At 34.7% G+C, this 13,045-nt stretch overlaps 1 protein-coding gene across 1 annotated transcript in view; it reads right to left on the bottom strand.

Moving 5' to 3' along the window:
• The window catches only part of LOC136042151 (endoribonuclease Dcr-1-like), a 28,664-nt gene extending 21,314 nt beyond the window's left edge, over positions 1–7,350 (bottom strand). The window contains exon 1 of the mRNA XM_065727065.1: positions 7,279–7,350. The gene's annotated coding sequence lies outside the window, so the exon portion shown is untranslated. The remainder of the gene's footprint in view (positions 1–7,278) is intronic.
• Positions 7,351–13,045: the final 5,695 nt, after the last annotated feature.

Genomic DNA, 13,045 nt, shown 5'->3' with positions numbered 1-13,045 from the left:
TATAATGGTGCTACTTTTTCTTTTATTACTAAGTCTTCTTTAGATATGGTTGTATCCTATGAGTTTATGAATCATAACTTAAAATGATTTTGAAATGTGGAGAATTAAGGAAGGAAATATCAGGGAAGAAGTTGGATGCATCCTCTGAAAAGGGACAAGGATATTTAAAAAGAGTACAGAATAAGAAATCTAATGGTATTGTTTTTGTTTTATTAGCATGTTTCCTTTAGAAGTGGTCTTACACTAAAACTCTACCACGTTCAGATTAAACCGTTCATAGTAACAAATCATAGGCAGTGCAATACCGCTGCCTACATAAATAGCAATGGGTCACAAGGTACTATTTATTTATTTTCTGATTTTAGAACAGGGGACTTCATATCAAAGGAGTTGTCATGGGAACTTCAAAAAGGGTTCATTCGATTGGTAATTCAAAGGGCTAATGCTCTTTTTAATAGTCAAAATGATCTGAGGACAACTAACCCCATCATTCCCCTGTCCATCATTTTGCCAAACACATTCAATCAAAATTTTAAGATAGCCATTTTGTTCAACGTAGTTGAAAGGTCCAGAAATTATATATTTGAGAATGACAACCCCCCTACAGCTCTCAAGGCAGGGGTTGTAAGTTATGTCCTGGGGGCATTTAAGGTTTATGTAGAAGGGATGATCATATAAATGAAAACTCATATTTAATATAACCAGTAATATATTCCCTGAAGAAAGTTTTTGGTTTCTTTACATCCACCTGTACTTCACCTTTTCCAGACTTTATAAGTTTAGTATATGATGGGTCAGGCTCACCTTGATCAATAGTTACTCGAGAAATTGACCTCTTAACAAAAGATCCTGTTTTTAACCATTTGTCCCATTTTCGAAACTTTACTAAACCACACCACTACACAACCACAAAGTGAAAATTCAAAGCAAACATCAAACACATTGTATAACTAGCAGCACCAAATATGTAACTTGCCACATGATGTCCACAGTAACACTGAAAGTTTTTTTTTGTGACCCCCTAGTATCTTGGAAAGAAGCTGAGTTAGGTGAGATAAACTTTTAGGAATGGATCCAGGGCATAAAATACTTTCTAGGAAGAAGTTATTAATCATTATCTCTACCTTTCCTTTATTGTTAGGGCTTAGACTGTTGCAAAGATGACAGGTGACAGATGATCTACCCGATTTTGACAAGTCATTTTGATTTTGTGAAAATTCAAAGCAAACACCAAAGACACAGTATAACTAACAGCACCAAATATGTAACTTGCCAAATAATGTCCACAGTAACACTGAAAGTTAGGCTAAGTTTTTCACTCCTACCTCTGTTCTGTGATAGGGAACATGTTTTTTTTTTATCTTTTCTGATTGTTCATATTATTTGATTGTTTCTGATAGTTTAAGGATTGAGTTGTGACTCCCTCATAAACTTATAATTGATCCACTATTGCCAACATTGGTTAGCAAACTTATTAGCAAAAGAGCCAAACATGAAAATTACAAAAAAAATGGGAGCCAAATCTGCTTTAGTAATCTTTTATTACACCAAATAAGTAGTACATTAAATAAAACCAAATTCCATTCTGAACATGTTTTTTATCTTTTCTGATTGTTTATATTTTTTTTTATCGTTTCTAACAGTTTTAGGATTGAGTTGTGACCCTCTTGTAACCCTTTAATTGATCCACTGTTGCCGACATTGGTTGGCAAACTTAATCAAACAGTTCGTGGTAACGAACTGTAGTAAGGAGCGACCCGGCTCAATAGTAACCAAAACTCTAAAAAATTGAACTTTGATATCAATAGCTACATCAAAAGAATTGCATTTTAATGCTGATTTTAAATATATAAGTTTCATCAAGTTTAGTCTTACCCATCAAAAGTTACGAGCCTGAGAAAATTTGCCGTATTTAGGAAAATAGGGGGAACCACCCCCTAAAAGTGGTAGGATCTTAACGAAAATGACACCATGAGATTCAGCGTATCAGAGAACCCTACTGTAGCAGTTTCAAGCTCCTACCTACAAAAATGTGGAATTTTGTATTTTTTGCCAGAAGACAAATCACGGGTGCGTGTTTATTTGTTTGTTTTTTTTTTTTTCTTTTCCCCAGGGGTCATCGTATCGACCAAGTAGTCCTAGAATGTCGCAAGAGGGCTCATTCTAACGGAAACGAAAAGTTCTAGTGCCCTTTTTAAGTGACCAAAAAAATTGGAGGGCATCTAGGCCCCCTCCCACGCTCATTTTTTTCCCAAAGTCAACGGATCAAAATTTTGAGATAGCCATTTTGTTCAGCATAGTCGAAAACCATAATAACTATGTCTTTGGGGATGACTTACTCCCCCACAATCCCTGGGGGAGGGGCTGCAAGTTACAAACTTTGACCAATGTTTACATATAGTAACGGTTATTGGGAAGTGTACAGACGTTTTTAGGGGGATTTTATTTTGTTTGGGGGTGGGGCTGGGGGGGGGCTATGTTGGAGGATCTTTCCTTGGAGGAATCTGTCATGGGGGAAGAAAAATTTAATGACAAGGGCGCAGGATTCTCTAGCATTACTATAAGAAAACAATGAAAAACAAACATGAAAACTTTTTTTCAAATGAAAGGAAGAAGTAGCATTGAAACTTAAAACGAACAGAGATTATTACGCATATGAGGGGTTCTAAAAATACTTTAGCATAAAGAGCGAGGTATTTAGGAGGAGATAAATACCTTGCTCTTTATGCTAAAGTATTTTTAGTAATTTCAACTATTTATTCTACGGCCTTTCTGATTCAGGGGTCATTCTTAAAGAATTGGGACAAAACTTAAGATTTAGTGTAAAGAGCGAGGTATTAACGAGGGTACAAACCCCCTCGTATACATAATAAAAATATAAGGTTATGAAAGTTTGTTATGTAAGTTAATTCTTAAGTTACGTATATTTTTTACTAATAAAAACGTTCATTAAAAATTAAAAGTTCTAGTTGCCTTTTTAAGTAACCGAAAAATTGGAGGGCAACTAGGCCTCCTTCTCCACCCCTTATTTCTCAAAATCGTCTGATCAAAACTAAGAGAAAGCCATTTAGCCAAAAAAAGAATTAATATACAAATTTCATTTTAATACTTTATGTGCGGAGAGCCAAAACCAAACATGCATTAATTCAAAAACGTTCAGAAATTAAATAAAAAAAAACTAATTTTTTTAGCTGAAAGTAAGGAGTGATATTAAAACTTAAAACGAACAGAAATTACTCCGTATATGAAATGAGTTGTCCCCTCCACAATCCCTCGCTCTTATGCTAAAGTTTGACTCTTTGCCACAATTCTACTTTTTAAAACAATTAAAAGCTTTAGCGTAAAGAGCGAGGGATTGTGGAGGGGACAACTCATTTCATATACGGAGTAATTTCTGTTCGTTTTAAGTTTTAATATCGCTCCTTACTTTCAGCTAAAAAAATTAGTTTTTTTTTATTTAATAGCAAAAGAGCCAAATATGAAAATTACAAAAAAATAATGGGAGCCACATCTGCTTTAGTAAACTTTTATTACACCAAATAAGTAGTACATTAAATAAATCCAAATTTCATTCTGAATATATTTTTTGTTAATTTAAAAATGTGCTTGTGTCTCCTTGGAAAGTTTGAGTAAGTCAGGTTTGTATGTTGTTGTTTTTAGTTTTAGGTATGATTTCAAGTTCTCATTAATAAGACAAATTCTCAGTTCATGCTTGAAAAAGATTGTTTGCAAATATGTGTAGAACTGAGAAAAGAAAGAGAAGCAAATGCAAAATTTTTCAGCTGATTGTAAGAGTTATGAATACTATTCCGAGCACTGAAAATGGCCATGTCTTCCTTCTCCAGGTCATTCAAAGCAAATCACTTGTGTTGTGAAATAAGGTCACATTTAATCTTATCCAATATTTCTAATTCAACATAAAGATGTTCAAATTTAGAGCACCATATCTCTTCTTTTTTTAATCCAGCAATTGCATTTCAAAGCTATCAATGACAATTGAAATTAAAGGAGATAATGTCAGCTCAGTAATTGTAGCATTAAGAGTATTTTTGGTAAATGCTAAAGTTGCTATGCTGTTTTTAAATTCCTAAAAACCTTCCCTTGTATTTAAAAATATTGTTCCCAAATGATGTTTATCAATTGAAGAAATTATTTTCTTGGTGATGCTTCAGCAGGCTTGGAAAATGAATAAAAATTCTTCTTTCAAAATCGTGAACAAAAATTGATAATTTGTTTTCCAATGTTATTACTTCTTCCAACATAAAAAAATTGAGTTTCCTTTCCATTGTAGTTTACAATGAAGCTGATTTGGATGAGATGTAATGCCTACCATGAGATATAAGTTTTCAATCCAAGGACCACTGATTGGTTCTGGATAGTGAATGCCCTTTCCAAGGAGAAAACTTTAATTTTGGAAAAAAGGATGCAAAACATTTTCAAAAGTTCCTTAATGATAACCAACATACCTTGTTATGAAGCAGATGATCAGCATACTCACATACCACTTCAAATAAAAAAAAATTTAATGGGCAATGATTAAGAGCTTTAGTTAAAAGCAAGTTGATGATTGTAATCAATAATTCCATGGCTTTACAAATTTCTTCCAGAAATGTTTGCACACAAAGCACTTCTTGATGAAGGATACAATGGTAAACAAGTATTAATTTTTTCTTTCAAAATAACAACTAGCCCTTTTCTTATGCTGGTCATACTTGTGGCCCCATCTGTTAAACTGACAGTTTTATCAAGGAGAATATGATGTTTATACATACACCAAATTACAGCATTTGTAATATCTTCTCTTTGTGTCTGTCCTTTGAGTGGCAATAATCCTAAAAGTTCTTCTTTAGGGCCTGAATGGGACACTAATCTTACAAAAAGTAAAACTTGCATTGCATCATTTATATCACAAGATTCATCAACTGCTATTGATAAAGCTGAAACCAATTTTAGATTTTTTATGTGCTGGGTGGTTATTTTTGAACATACTTTAATTGTTCTATCTTTAATGGTTTTGGCAGACAATGATAACTCATTAATTCTTTTCAGAACATTTGCTTTGTTCTTAAAATCCCAGAGAAGCTTTTTGGATGCATTTATAATACAATTTTTTATATATTCATTGTCTGTGTACAGTTTCCCTTTCTTAACAATCTCTTGGCTAACAATGAAACTTGCCATATTAATGTTGCTATCCTATTTTTAGAAGATTATATCCTATTTTTGACTCTTCTGAAGTTTCTTGACCAGTTTCCTCTTTGCTTCATTGGGATATTTAATGCTAAATGATGCAATCTTTCTCTAAATGTAATTTCTTGTCATGCAAGAATTTCTTCCTACAAATAAGACATTTATTAAGTCCATTCAAGTTTTTGACTAAATCCAAAATTCTTGGTCCACTCAGCTTTAAATTTCCAGTTTCTGCCAATGGAAACTGGGTACCCATGTTAATTGGGGTGCCATAAACATATTCTAAATATATTTTGTTCTAAACCCATCCATACAAAATTGATGCAAATGAAAATTAAAAATAAGCTTTTGATAATGTATATAACTTTACTAAAAGAAAAAAAATATATATTTTCCATTAACAGAACTATTTTGGCCAAAAATGAAAGAAAACTTCAAACATTTGGACACATGGAAGTTATCAAAAATTGAATACAAATTTGTACTAGACTGCTAGTATATATAGTAAAGGTAATAAAATCATATAAAAATACCTTAAGATGTACAGCTAGATTGAAAAATACAACAAACTTTTTAATTAGACAGTACAACAGCAGACATGGCAGATCAGACAAAACTGCTGGTCTTTGATGCCAGTTTGTACTCTCACTACTCAAAAAAAAGGCATGTGTACATATTCTTGTGGTACCTTTGTATCACATAGGCATATACTAGAAAACATACAGACAATTTCAGCTGGTAGATTATAGGCCTTTATGGTTTGCATTTATGTTTACAAAAACTGATCAAAGCAAACTCAATGTTTTTCAGGTAATTTTGCAAAATTATATAATTTTAACTACTTATCTACCTTTTAACTTAAAGAAGCAATTATACAGGCTGTTGAATTACAGAAGAATTTTAATTTATCAAAATAAGATGTAATTTTGTTACTCCAAGTTTTTTTTATGAAAGTATTATTGTTCCTTTCTTGGAGATTTGTGCCTGAGCTGTACTTAAGGACCCAAGGAGCAACACTTTACTGACTACTGCACTAGTGGGTTGCAGCCCACCATTTGAGAACCACTGACCTAGGTTAAATGCTTTACACAGAGCAAGAATTTAGCTATGCGTTATCATAGACAAATAATGCATCAGAAGATAGAAAAAAGAAATATATCAGTAGAATTCTAGACAAGCTAGCCTACTTTTCACTATCTTTGAAAGTTAGGTTGGGAAAATAAACTTTCAGTAATGAATCCAGGGCCAAAATATACCATAGGAAAGTATTGCCAAGCTACTATGTTAACCCTCTTCAGATTTCTTAGTCTTAGAAATTTAACTATTTGACAAGTCTAGAAAAAACAAAATTATAGCCTAGACTACCAAAATTTTCAGTTTCTTTTTCTCTGGTTTTAGTTTTGAAAATAAAATTCAAGTTAGGCCTACTTAAGTTGAATTTTAGGTCACATCAATGTTTTTTCAAAAATTTAGGAAATGTATTTGTAAATCTTTGAATTTTTCACATATTGGGATTGAGCAAAGTTGTGAAGCTGAAAATACTTTTCTTGTATTTATTCAAGCAGAAGACGTATTTTGCAACACCTTCTATTTTTATAACTCAAAAGATTTTTAAAGGTCATCAAAGATCAATGCTCTCTAGAGGAAGAAGCAATGGAGGTAGGTACTTCAGAATTCCTTCCAGGGACATAGGCTACCTTAGTCTGTACATCCGTCCCTGAACGTTTCATTTTCCTTACTCTTTTTCAACATTGCAAAAAGTGGCTTGTCTAGATTTTACCAATATGTTTATTAGTTATATTTGGGACTATCAGGGAGAGAGGGGAAGAAAAGATTGTCAGAAAAGCAACTAGCCTAGCTTATATTTGGAAAAAACATAAAGTAAGGAATCTAATAGTACTAATTTTACGAAAATGTTTTCTTTTTTAGTGTTCAAGCACTATATCTTATCACTAGATGCTTCTTCCAGGTTGGATTAACAAGAACAAGTCTTACAAAAATATGAAGTAAATGAACATAAGACATTTTTAGAGTTTGGATTAGTTGAAGCCATTGCACTCGAATCTTATAAATCCTATGTTTTCTCACCCTGTTTCCTTGATTCCTTATTTTGATTAGCCTTATTAAATTCTGGCATGTAAGATACAGCGTCGAGACTTTTCAAATGAATAAATAAAAGAGTCATCTATTAAGTCGGAATTAGATAGCGCTGCCTTCAGGAGGCCATAAGTTTTCAATTTTCATTTTTTTTTCCCTGAGGCACTTCTTATGGAAGGGGAGGTCGCATAAATTTTAGAGAGACTCATTCGATCGGAAACCTGAATTTAAGCCCTTTTTGAGGGTCGAAAGTGACTGGAAGGCAACTAACCCCCCCGCGCCTTTTTCCCCAAATGGATCCAATCGAAATTTAAAAATGACCATTTTGTTAAAAATAATTCAAAGTTCAAATAATAAACTTTCAGAGTCGACACAGCTCCCCAGAGCATGTGGGCGAGATGTTGCAAATTATGCCCTGGGGGTATATATGGTTCTTCGGGAAGGTATGCTCGTATAAACTTTATAGGGGCTCATTTGATTAGAAATGTCAGTAAAAATGGTAAATAGTGTTACGCCGTTGAGGCTTGCATACCATGCTACTTTAGTTTAGCTTCTTTGTATTTGAGGTATACTAATTTTCAAGCGAAAATAATTTGAACCACTTATGCTGTGACTGTATTACAACAAATATATCTAAAAATGGCAGCAAGAACAGCTGATGTTTTGCCTAAAAAGCATTCTGAAAAGTAAGTGTTTAAATTCTGGACTGCTGATGCTATCTATTATTAAAATTCTTATTGGATACCAACTATGCTAACCTTACAAAGATGTCACTGCTGTTCAGTTTAAGCTGAAAAGGGAAAAGAAATTACGTGGGAAGCGCGGAAGTAGAAGGGTCCAAGAGTGCCGTATGCTTTATAATGGTGATCACAGTATTCCAGTAATCAGTATAGTTCGCAATGACAGCGGAACGAAAAAGTCAAAGAATAAGTAACACCAGACTTGCTTAGTTACTATACATTGATCAGAACCTAAACCAACATTACCGACATTGAAGCCCTACTACAGTGACGAAGCTTCGAACAACTCGGATAACCCCCCTTCTGTGCTAAAGCCTATCACTCTAGGCGCCAAAACGAATTTCCCAAGCCTTATTCTGTGCGATTTCAGATCACTGACGAATAAAGTAGATGAGTTAGAACTTTTCTTGCGCGTCAACTCGACACCACTAGCAATAATTAACGAGTGTTGGGATATTACTATCCAACCAGGCGCTATAAAAGGTTATTTGAATTTCTTCAATACCAGGCGTAACAGAGACCAGAAACGACATGGAGGTGGAATGGGAATCTATTGCCCTGAAGACTTGCCATGTGGACAACTTAACAACTCCAAATCCCTGTTACGAAACACTCTTGTTGCTGTGCAGACCAAGAGGGTTACCGAGAACTTATTTGTGTATCATTCTAGTAGCAGTACAATATCCCGAAGGTGTTTGCAACAGATATAAATTAGTGACGTTTCTGCAGTATCAAGTTCACAACTTTTGGAAATAATTCAATAATCAAGCACTCGTAGCCGGAGGCTTTAACTTAACCGAAAAAAATTGGATTTCACATGTTTTGGATCGATTTTCCCACTCATGAAAGTGAAAGCACACTAGACCTCATATTAACGAATCTTGATGTTTTAAGAATCACCAGTTGCCCTAGGATCACTTGCAAAGTCAGACTTCAACGTTCTCTGGCGAAAACCAAAGAGCAGAAATCATATACCGAAACCAAAAAAGGTTAAAATAGTTTGCAGACCCTTCAGTGAAAGCTCTATCCAAACATTTACAGCTGTATCGCAAACTTTGATTTCGATCCAATCTGTATTATGTCAAATATTGATGAAAAAACGCACGATATGTGAGATGGATAAGCCATGGTTGCATACTAGTTAAAAAAAAAAAAAACATGAAAGAACGAAGTAAACTCCTTGCAGCAGGAGAGACACTGAATGCAAACAAACTGAGAATCAAAGCTGTTTCAGCCCTCCGAGCTTCCCAAAAAGATATGTACGGGAAAACATAGCACCGCTCCTCGAGTCAGATTCTCACAAGTGGCACGATGCAGTAAAAAGGCTAAGTGGGAAAAAGAAAAAAAAAGTAAGAATCAATAACCCAGACGGTAGTCTGATAAAAGCCTTGGAAGTCAACGAATTCTTTACTCAGATTTGTACTACCCACCCAACCGTAAGTAACAAAAGAATTTGTGACATCATTAACAACAGCAGTACAGATGAAATCGTAGAGGTTTCAGAAGTGGGAGTTCACTATGCAATCGGACGGCTACATAACAACTGCGCCTCATACCCAGGTGAACTCCCCGTGAAATCACTGAAAGAGTACTCACCTTTTTTTAGCCAAACCTATCGCATCAGTGATGAACCAATATTTCTTAGAAGATCATTTCCGAAGATTTGGAAAGTTGCATATATCCGTGTCATACAGAAAGTCAAGAAACCCCAGTCCTGTGATTCTGTGACCAACTGAGACCAATACCGGCAACTCCTAACTTTGCAAAAGCAGCTGAGGGTTTTATCTACCGTTCTTTGCTGCAGCAAATTGCTTCTGTGATCGGTCCGTACCAATATGGTTGCATGTAAAGCAGTAACACGGCAATATATCTAGTGTGAATGTATCACTTAATCGTCAAGTGGTTGGACACTTCTAACAGTACTGTCGACTTATTTTTGGCATACTACCGAAAAGCATTTGACCTTATCAAACATATGACCACATTTAGAAATCTGAAAGAAAAGGAGCTAAAAAACAAATACTAGTATTAGTGAGAAAATTTTTACAGGGGAGACGGTAGTCAGTTTGCTCTTTGTTCACACAAGAAACCTGCTCCGAGCAGTCAGAACCAGCCTGCAGCTACCCTCAAGGAACGAAATTAGCTGCTCTTTTATTTCTTTCCGTCATCAACTCCATCCCTGCAGAATTTGAAAAGCGCTTCAAGTTTGTTGGTGTCTTGTCTGCACTTCTCAAATATATAGTCGAAAATACAATAGAAAAACAGGAGCTTGACCCGACTTCCTTCACAGACTTCATCAACCATTGTAAGTCGAACAGTCTACAAGTGAATGAATAGAAATCAAAAGTTATACGATTTAATCCACTCAAGCGAGATATCACAATCCTAGATTTTCCTTTTCAAGTTGTTTCCTCTGCAACAATCCTAGACATAACATTTGCACGTGACTGCTCGTTTAAGTTGCACGTAGACAATATTGTGCACAAAGGTCACTACTCAGTCCGGAGTTTAACAAGTATGCGCAGGTTCGGCTTCTCTGATCGTCAGCTCCTGCAGGCATATTGGAACCTACGTCAGACCTATCTCCGAGTATTGCTGTTCCGTTTGGGGTAGGTAGGGATCGGATTGGAGTTAGAACCTCTGATGAGCATAGCAATTTACCATTAGCCTTATGAGCTAAAAAACATTTGGTTGGTCTGTATTTAAGAGCGCAGATCTACATTATCACAACAATATGGATCGCAAGGGGATATACCTTCGAAATTCCTTCTGGATGCTTGATGGTATGAAAGCTAAGGGGGAAAATTTTCCTACTAACCCAGCTGAGATGTAAATGGTGATAGTTCTTCTCGACGGTAACGGTTGTTAAATGAAAAAAAATCTACTAATTTTGATAATTCGTTCTGTTAGGAATACATAGCTGTTATATATTTCAGCTATTATACGAGGGTTCTGAAATGCCACAGCCAATTCGTTTCTACCAGATTTCTACTTTTCTTGAATAGTAAGGAAGAAGATCAGCGTCCAGGCAGTGACTTGCGAAGTTTCTAACTCATGAATAGGCCCAAATCTGATGTTAATTAAAGCTGGGATTTGAGAAAAAAAGATCAAGACAAAAATGTTTGCAGTCAACAATGATCGCGGTAGTGGCGCGCCGCTACTGCTATATTTTGCCCCCACGGACCTTCCCTTATCGACACAGCTCCGGGGTCTAGTTTTATAATAGAAATCCCAAAACAAAACTATAAACATATAAGACATCGTCGTTCAGCCAAGGGGGGAGGGCAGGTGCCCCCACCCCTTATGAGCACCAATGTGTATGATTGTTTGCTATGATTATTTAATTTCTGTTTGGGTTTTATTTACACTTCAAAGGCAAAATATACTTGTTCGTTTTAAGCATGGTATACGTATTCAATTTAAGCTTTACTCGTTTCAAAATTCATTTATTTTTTATATTAGTAACTGATGTATACTTTTTCGCCATGATTGTTTATTTCATTTCTGCTCGTTTTGGGTTTCATTTATTCTTGAATAGTAACTTCTGGTCGTTTTGAGTTTCAGTTATTGTAGGTTTCTATTTCTTCTGATCTTAAGTTTAATACAGTCTTTACTTTTCTTTAAAACATTTCTTTTTTGGAAAGTATTCTTTTCCAATAAATTTCATAAGAGAGGGCGGACTTACATTACAAGAAAGCATTTTCGCCTGCCTGCTTTCGGTAGAAGATCCAGGTAATTCAAATATTATAAGTTATACTGTAGCTTTATTTACAATAACTTTATAATTTAATTTAATTTTTTAATTTTATTGATTTATTTTTTATACATTTTCAATTTAATTACTAATGTTTAGAATATATTTTAAAAATTCATATTAAATTTCAAATTTAAATATCAAAATAAATATTCTACTATCTTCATAGTAGAGTAACTGTTTTTATTATACGAAAATTGTATAAACAAAATAAAATTTTCAACTAATTGTTCCTAGTTCTACTTGGATATTTTCTGCTTAAGTTGACAAACATAGTTAACTAAGAATAATTTCAACTAATGGCCCTTTTCATCCACAATGTCAATGAACAAAAGCTGTGTTGGTTACTAGAATATGATCGTAAATCAGCAATGTCTCGCCAGAACAGATTAGTCGGGCTTGAATCAGGATTTCTGTCGATAAAACAAGGAATCTTGCCGTTTTATTTGATTTTCTGTCGTTAGAAGATGGAAGTAAGGGCCCTCTGGATTTTCGTTCCCTCCTAGATTTTAAAAGATAACTTATGTTATTTTACCGAAAATTGACACAAAAATAAATCCCCCTTCCCCCATTTTTTTGGCATCTTCATCAAAAATAAACCAAGACTTTGTGGTCCTGATTCTTCGCACTTACAATTATTCAGAAACCAAAAAATGCTAACTCCGTAGTTTTCCCACAGTTCGTGGTAACGAACTGCAGTAAGGTTGGACCAGGCGCAATAGTAACTGAAATTCTAAATAATGGAATTTTGATACCAACAATTACATCAAAATAATCGCATTTTAAAGCTGATTATGAATATATAAGCTTCATTAAGTTTGTCCTACCCATCAAAAGTTACGAGCCTGAGAAATTTATCTTATTTTAGAAAATAGGGGGAAATACCCTCTAAAAGTCATACAATCTTAACGAAAATCACACCATCAGATTCAGCGTTTCAGAGAACCCTTCTGTAGAAATTTCAAGCTCCTATCCACAAAAATGTGAAATTTTGTATTTTTTGTCAGAAGACAGATCACGGATGCGGGTTTATTTGTTTTTTTTTGCCAGGGGCGATCGCATCGACCCAGTGGTCCTAGAAGGTCACGGGAGACCTCATCTAACGGAAAATAAAAGTTCTAGTGCCCTTTTTAAGTGACCAAAAAATTGGAGGGCACCTAGGCCCCTCTCATGCTAATTTTTTCCCAAAGTCACCAGATCAAAATTTTGAGATAGCCATTTTGTTCAGAAGAGTCGGAAAAACTAAAAACTTTATTTTGGAGAC

The sequence above is a fragment of the Artemia franciscana genome, unplaced genomic scaffold, assembly GCF_032884065.1.
Source record: "Artemia franciscana unplaced genomic scaffold, ASM3288406v1 PGA_scaffold_73, whole genome shotgun sequence".
Classification (NCBI taxonomy): Eukaryota; Metazoa; Arthropoda; class Branchiopoda; order Anostraca; family Artemiidae; genus Artemia; species Artemia franciscana.
Note: the sequence above shows the minus strand (reverse complement) of the source record. Positions and strands in the feature narration are given on the sequence as shown.